General features: G+C 50.1%; 1 long non-coding RNA gene across 1 annotated transcript; it reads left to right on the top strand.

The window, feature by feature from the left end:
• The first annotated feature begins 172 nt into the window (after positions 1–172).
• On the top strand, positions 173–2,515 carry LOC142475379 (uncharacterized). Its single transcript, XR_012790907.1, has 2 exons — positions 173–323; positions 1,914–2,515. It is a non-coding gene; the product is annotated as an uncharacterized LOC142475379 (long non-coding RNA).
• The last annotated feature ends 5,776 nt before the right edge of the window (positions 2,516–8,291 follow it).

The following is an 8,291-nucleotide window of genomic DNA, read 5'->3' on the forward strand; positions in this document are numbered from 1 at the left end:
TCTTGAAGGCTGGCAGGCGGTTCCCTTACCCCTCCGTGTGTAGCAAAGCCGCCTGCCAGCTTTCAAGATGGCTGCCGCTGCCTCGCCCGCCCCAATGACGCTTCCTCCCGCCCACCCACAACTCCCCAGGGCGGCGGCGGCGGCGCGCGTCATAATTACGCGCCGGGGGAATAATGGCGCCGCCGCCATTTTGCCGACCACGTGTGCACCCAGCTCCCGTCACCAGCAGCCGCTCTGTCTCCGTATCCCGCCTCACTGCGCCGCGCCGCCCAGGAACCCCGCATTTTATCGTATGTCCGCTATTCAGAACCTCTAATCCTTCGGTGAGTGACCGCTTCCCCCCTCTTATACCGCCCTCACCCCGGGGAACCCCCCGCCCGTTACCCGCCCAGGTGATACGGTTATATATATCCGTGTTAATGACGTCCCAGGTGATACGGTTGTATATATCCGTGTTAATGACGTGACCGCCATTGTTGAACTTCCCGCAAGGGCGGTATAACCGCGGCCGGTGGTGCGGTACACCGGGGGGGGCGCGTTATGCCCTCCCCCTTCTCCCCCCGGCGCCGGTGTTACGGTTGGGGGTGGGGGGGGGTGAACACAAAGATGGCCGCCGGCTCCCTTCTTGTGGCGCAGCCGTTCGCGGTGACGTCACGGCCAGGGCGTGTGGCCCGGCGTCCTGTTCGTGTCGTCACCCGCAGCGCCCCTGGCGCTTCGTTATTACATCACGTGAGGGGCTGTGTGGGTGATTGTGCGCTCTCCTAAGTCTCTCGTGCTCTCTGTTCACTCTATCTTTCTGTTCTCTCTGTCTCCTCTCTCTCTCGTGCTTTCTCCTCTCTATCTCGACCTCGATCTCGTTCACTCTCGTACTGTCTCTCGTGCTCTCTCTCGCGCTCTGCTGTGGGTGACCATTGGGGAATGCCCCTGCCACCTTCTATTACAGACAGTCCCAGAGACTTTTTGCAATGAATTGATGTGTGAACGAGAAGGAACGCCGGCTACAAAAGATATGTAGTAATTAAGTCAATAGACTATAATATAATGACCACTGACGGTGCTTGGAACCTAATATATGAAACCACAAGACGTGTCCCATATGTAGCCCGCAAGTATACTAAAGTCACATAAAATACATATCCTGACCCTGCCCTATAATGATAATGGGGACACCCCCTTCTCTTGTGGTTCTGATATATGTCACAGAGCCATGGTGATGGGCGCTGCCGCCCTGAGATGTCACTGGCAGACCCGTGGTGGCAACCCTACCTGCCACAATAAGGCTGCGCTTACTGTGCTGGCTACGCAACCGCGTGACATCAGCCGTAGCTATTGCGATTCCTGTACTTTGCGCAGGAGCCCGAGGAAGGGTGACTGGGTCCGCGGCTGTGAGCCCTCATTAGCTGAACTGCTTACGTTACTCGGTGATTGCCGAAAAAGTAAAAATCCTTTGACTACCGGTGATTGCCGTTGCTCTGCAGCACAGTCGCGCCCACTATGGGCACCCGCGGCAGACCATGTGACTTGTTGCGACGTCGCCGTAGCCTGCACTATAAACGCATCCTGAGGGTGCATTCACATGGTTCATACGCGTATGCATACTGTATTGTCACAAATATTAATGTTGGCTTTTTTTTCTTTGTTGAAACCCCTTTGCTGATGCCAGTAAGAGTGATGATTCATATAAGGATCCAGCAGAGGAACGGCAGAAAGACCCTCACTACAGTACAGGGCATCGCTGATGATTACGATAAAAAGAAACTAGTTAAAGGCTTTAAGTGCAATATATCTAGTTATTACCTGTCTCCTTTGAGGGTTTGTGCCCTTCATTAAGACGCCAGGTTTTCATAGCCACCCATTGTTGCAGGTGTGTGTGTATCTATGTTGAATGCTCACATCTTGCGACTTTCTTTCAGGTTGTACTTGCTAAGGATGACCAGTTGAAAGTTCATGGGTTTTAACCTACAAGACGTCATCTACAGCTTCAAGTTAAAGGACTCTCCTGAGATGAGTAGAAATGTCCCCACCGATCCCCTTGTCACAAGTTTATGGCCTCGCCAAGCTTGTGAAATGCCCCTCATTCTAAGGCCTTAAATAAACTGGGTACCATTGCATCAACAAACAAACAAGAAGACACAGGCAGTCTCCCAAAGATCCCTTTATAACTGCACAGCAAGGCTGCTATATGAAATAGGGGTATAATACTCCCTGACAGATGGTCTAATAAGCTGTATGGGGTACAAGAAGTTTTGTCATCTAAAGAGCCAATACAATGCTCGTCAGACTTTTTTTTAAATTAGTGGTTATCCCCAAAGGTGAAGCAAAGAGGGAACATGCCATTCCAGGGTAAACTTTTGATAAGGGAACAATTGTTGGACGGTAATCCGTTTAGTTGGAGGTAAGATGCTGGCAGCTTGTTGGCACTTTGTGTAATGAAAAGAAACACGCTTGAGTTTCAATTTTAATGCTGTTTCATGTATTTAACTGTTTTCTTATTTAAATAAAACATTTTGAATTATGGCTTGCACTCACATTTATTTTGCTCTGCAGCAAGTTGTCGCTATATAAGCGCTATTAGACCAGGGTTTGCAAACTGGGGGGTGCACGATTTTTGTTTGTGTTTTTATTTTATTTCTCCCTCCCCCAGGCGGGGCATGGCGGTTGCAGCAGCCCCACCCTTCAACGCCTTTCGGCCGCCCTCCCACCTCTGCCTTTCACCCACCCACCGCTCACACCCCTGCGCCACACAGCCGCCGCACGCACTCAACAGACACCTGCCACACTCGCCACACACCCGCCGCCTCACACCCTAGCAGGACCCCGACCCACAGCCAGCACTCACTACCCACGCGTCACCCGTACTGAACACCCACCCGCCGCCTCACACACGCTCACACCCTAGCAGGACACACGCCTCACATTTTTACATCACTTATGTCACCAAAATATACATTGTACTGTGGTGTGTTTACAATAATCCATTTTTTTTTTTTTTTTATAACTTCAAGTTTATTGGAAGATTTTCAATATAAATAGCATCGCAATACAAATAACACGAACATTCACAGTATTACATTCATGTACGATACTGCTACATTCTCCTTCTGGAGCCCTAAGTGTTCATGCGTTGAACATGGTGTCTCTATAACCAGTTGGGATATTTATGTATTTTAAACTTGGGGGGACAACACATAAAAAAAAAAAAAAAAGGGTAAATTAAGGCGGGGGAGGGTGGGAAGGGGGGGGGGGGCGTGGGCACGCTGCACTGCCACTTTCCCAGCAATAATCCATTTTTATACAACATCGTATTACATTTTCTTCCATCTTTCTTTTCAATATTATTAGCCAACCTTTCCAACAAATACTCAACCTATTGTTCCACGATTTATAAATAATACTACCTATTACGCATTTACATCCCAGGCAACGCCAGGTCTGTCAGCTAGTAATATATATAATACAGAAAGGTGATAGCATATAAAGCCCTATTTTGTTCATTAGGAGTTACATTTCAACCAAGGGAGTATCTGACATCAACAAGGTACGTGAAGTCTCGCACTTTTCAACGCCAAACCTATACGTTACCTTTGTGTTACTGGTAACGTATAGAAATTCTTTGTTTATCTTTTTTTAATTTGATGACACTGTCTGCATTTCTTATAACTGTATGTTCCTGTTCGCCTAATCTGTAACCTAAACACTGTATATTTTGTATATTAAATCTGAAATTATTGAACTGTTGCACGCTTTGTAGAGAGTACTGTAATTTTCGTTTTTGGGCACATTTTGCAACAACAGATTCCTGTGTGTTATAAGGGCATAGTTTTAATAAACAGAGACCAGAGACTCTATATGTTTATCTGTGAATAATTCCTTTGGTGGTGGCAGCGGTGGGATAAATATATATTGTAACAGAGTGAGGGTAAATATGAACCTGTTGGAAGTACCTTGCGTAGGAGAAAGGTGGGGCAGCGAGTTAGCCGTGTGTATTAACCCCGGATACATATATGTCACGTGCTCACACGTGTGCTGCCCGTCACAGATGGTATATTGGGGACGGATTGAGGGGAGATTTGTTCATTTGGGGGACCCTGTGGATAGCTATGTGTATTAACCTTTGTCCCATATACAGGTCACGCGCTCACAGGTGTACTGTACGTGACACCCCCATACCTGCTTTCTCCCTCAGGCCCATACCTTCTCCGCCTCCCAGTATCCATGGGGGCGGGGGGGCTGCTTCCTATATTTGTCCCCGACCCCACGATTTCTGTGTACCCCCTGATTTGATGAGTTTTCCCTTTATCCCGGGCAGGTGTATGGAAGCTGAAGGGACGTCCCGTATTTTTCTGCCCAATCGCCCGTAAACGGGTTTGCAGATGTTGGTCAGTATGGTCTGACCTCTGACCCTGATCCCATATACTGAGACCGCCTGCCCCCTGCACACGCGTGTGAATGGCCCTAACATGGGGACTCTGGCCTCACAGCATACTACACGCTCCCTGCTTATTACTGGTAATCTCTCTTCCTCTGTATACCGGACACCCACTGGGAACGGATCCTCATGCCAATGAAGCAGAATAACCCCAGGATTGGGCAGTGGAATAAAGCAGTGGTACTGTGCGGGAGCCCCTCTTACCCAAAGGAGTAAAGCGCTTTGCCCCCTGAGGGAGACGTACAAAACATTAACTCATTGGTAACAGGAAGGGGCATAATATCCTGCCACTCAATGAGTGGGGAGCGAGGGGTTACAGGCCCCCCTGGCAGAGAAGGGTAATAGGACTGGCAGCAGTTTTGCAGTTAGTGGTAACGAGTCTCTTTCCCACCCCAGAGACCAGCACAAATACTACTAGGGAACATGTGCGCTGCAGATCTGTCACATGAAGAGGCGGGGAGACGGCAGAACACGGAACCGGCCCAGAAGAACCATCCCCATCGGGTACAATGCCAGGCTCTGTGATTTAGGGAGGGGGTCCGTGAGAACTGGGGCTTTAGCTGCTAAAACCCCCATGTGCCGGCCTCGTGATCAGCTTCACTTTCTTTACTGCCCCCCCCCCCCCCCCCCCAAATCTCTGCCCCACCCCAGCCGTATACAGACCTCTCTGTATTTATTAGGGGGGACGCCCCCTTCACCCCTACTGGAAAAATGGTTCATTTCTATCGTCTCCCTGAAACCACTGACCATCCCCCAATGTACATCAATGGCAGTTGCGTTTCTCCCTAAAATGATCCACACCCCCCCCCATCCAGGCACTCAGGGGATTGCATTACCTTGGGACCCCCATCCTCTGCTGAAGGCTTCCTAATTGCCAGGCGCCGCCAGTCCTGGTTTTACAGTATTCATCCCCCACGCAGACATGGCGCAATCTCCCTCTAGGAAACATTAGGGGGTGAATAATCCAGAATCTGATTACACTTCTGGTTATACACAGATCCCCCAGAAAGCAGTGCATTGTGGGGTTCTAGATAAGCAACTGGAGTCACCACCATTGAGAGTTGTGTCCACTGCCAAGACTGAATGGCACTATTCCAATGGCCCCGAGTGTCCCCCACTGGGCTTGTATAAGGATTTCATCAGTGACTAGCTTGTCTATGGCTGGGGTGTCCGTTATCTGTAACCACTGATAACTCTTCCCGATGGGGACCACAGAGATGGGGCCACTAGTGGTGAGGCTTTAACCAGCAGGAGAAGATCACTGGTAACCGACCTCTCTACTAGTTATCCCAGGTCACATCACTGCATGATATTGCTGCAGCTAATCCTTACGTGATCATACATAGAACCCCCAAACCTCCAGCAAGGCCAGAACCCCCAAACCTCCAGCAAGGCCAGAACCCCATGTGTGACTAACCCTCTTTATACAGCTTCCCACAATCAGCACTAACCCTATACATGAGCCAGTATAAGGAGGATACCCCCAGGCTGGACATGGTGGTTATCCCCAAGCTTGTGTTACTGTCCATCTTAACCTCTTCCCCCATCCACCAGTCAGTGATTCTCTAATGGAAATCAGATGCTCAACCCCTGAGCAGTGTGGACACTACCAATTTAGACCCAATGACTTTTCCATTTATTTACATTAGAGTTGGTGAGATTTGGTGTACATGATCTCTATATTGGTTACTTACCCCCCCATATAACTGTTACCCAATGTATTGGTTAGACTCAGTGGCTCTGTGGAGCAGTAAGCTCAGTTACAGTGTATGTGCCAAAACCTCTCACCCCCTCATGTAACCGCTGAGAAGGAAGAAGCAGAGACCCCCAGCTCCCACCCCCCTCTCCCCTTAATAAGCAGACAGGCACCGAGCATGGAGAAGCACCATTTATTTAGGTAACTATGGACCAGGCCAATCTTCTGGGAGCGTCGCTGCTTCTTCCTCCTTCAGCAGACAGGAACTCACATGTCTGCAGGGACCTCCTCTCCCCATGTCTGCAGGGACCTCCTCTCCCCATGTCTGCAGGGACCTCCTCTCCCCATGTCTGCAGGGACCTCCTCTCCCCATGTCTGCAGGGACCTCCTCTCCATCAGCAGGTCCAACGTATGGAGACAGTGACCCAAAGGTTCTTCACAAAGCAGCCGTAACAAGCGTCGCTGCCCCAGTCCTGCGCTTACCCCCCATCACCGGGGAACTCACAAAGGAAAAGGCCCCTCCAGGAGGCAAGTTCAGGACTGAGGTAGTGAGACATGGGCAAAGATCTGCCCCAACAGACAAAACATGAGAAATCCACGTCCAGGCCGGGGGAATCTTCCCACCTGCAAGAGAAGGAGAGAGAGACGGTCAGAAGTAACAGAGACAAGCAACTGGGAACCAAGGAGTGAAGTAACCCCAGAACTGGGTCAGGGGACATTAGGACAGACACCTCAGCGTGACATGTTCCCACATTACACTACCCATGGGGGGGACACGTTGATGAAGCCTATGTCATGCTAACCATGTGCATTATTTCTCCCCAAACAAGAGTCATTAGAAACACCAATTTAGGATTAAAAAGCCGCCATGTTACCCATTGTATATTATCCCCCAAATACAGAAGCAGAATGCAACGTCAGAATACAAATCCACATTAACATGCAAGATCTCAGGCTAACGAGCCCTTAATTAGGAGACATTGCAGCAGTAAGGAGGCACACGCTGTGATCCCCGATCGCCATTAAACATTACCCGGCACAGAGACGCCATTCGCTGCCGGTTTATGGCATACAAAGGGGATCTCACCCCCTTACACTCCGCGTCCATGCACCAGCTTTAAACCCTAAATCCCACCGCCGTTTCCCATCCCAAAATAGGCTTTGTCACTGGGTAACAATCCCCTATTATATAAAACAGGGTACCCCGTTATCTTAGAGGTACGCTGACGTTCAGGTATCTCGTGTAGTTGTGCTACATACACAGCGCACAAAGGGTTAACAGCGAGCGTGGCCGGTTCTGGGGTTATTGGGGTAACTGGAGCCGAGCCAGCCGTATGTTTAGTGGTTAGCGGGTAACAGGACTGAAGCAGGGGGGGCGGTATCCAGAGGTGAACCCCCATTCATTTCAGCTCCACGGGGGACCCCCTGCTTGCAAAGATACTTATAGGGGTGCTGGTAGCCCCTCCACTAACAGGGGGTGATGTGATGAGCGAGTCCCAAAGCCCCCCCATTAAATAACCCCCCCATGAATTGCCCCTTTAAGCCCAGGGGATCACAAGTGTAAGAGGGCAGAGTTTTTGGGGGGAGATTGGGCTCATTTTCAGGGCCCTGCAGGGGGGTAAGAGGAGACAGCACGGGGGATAGGAGTATTAACCCCGCACATACACAAGTCACGTGATCACAGGCGTGGCACCCCCTTACATGGTGGGCATATAGTTACCCCTCACCCCTGCAGCTGTGGGACAGAGGGGAAGAGGTGAACACGTGACCTTATATAGGGTCCAGGAAGCTCTGTATACCCCCACCTGAGCGGCAGCATAAGGGGGGCACATTCATGGAGAAATTATCCCCTTTTCAGCGCCTATGATTTTATTTTAGTAGGGGGGACACAGAGCCCCAACACCACATGAGCCACACCCCCATTTTCAGCTCTGGAGACTCCCCTGGGTTCTGAGATACTTACCAGGTTAAAATTTCCCTCTGGGGAAACAAAATGGCTGCCAAATCTGAAGCCAATAGGAAGGTGTAAGGTCAGTGGTTGCTTCCTATTGGACAGCTATATAAATCCCTTAAGAGGCGGCACAGGCAGTTACAGGTAATGCCGCCAGTATCCCGCTGACCCCAGAGCAGAATAGTGCCGGTCAGACCCTGTATAGCAGAATAAAG

The sequence above is a fragment of the Ascaphus truei genome, unplaced genomic scaffold, assembly GCF_040206685.1.
Source record: "Ascaphus truei isolate aAscTru1 unplaced genomic scaffold, aAscTru1.hap1 HAP1_SCAFFOLD_1199, whole genome shotgun sequence".
Classification (NCBI taxonomy): domain Eukaryota; kingdom Metazoa; phylum Chordata; class Amphibia; order Anura; family Ascaphidae; genus Ascaphus; species Ascaphus truei.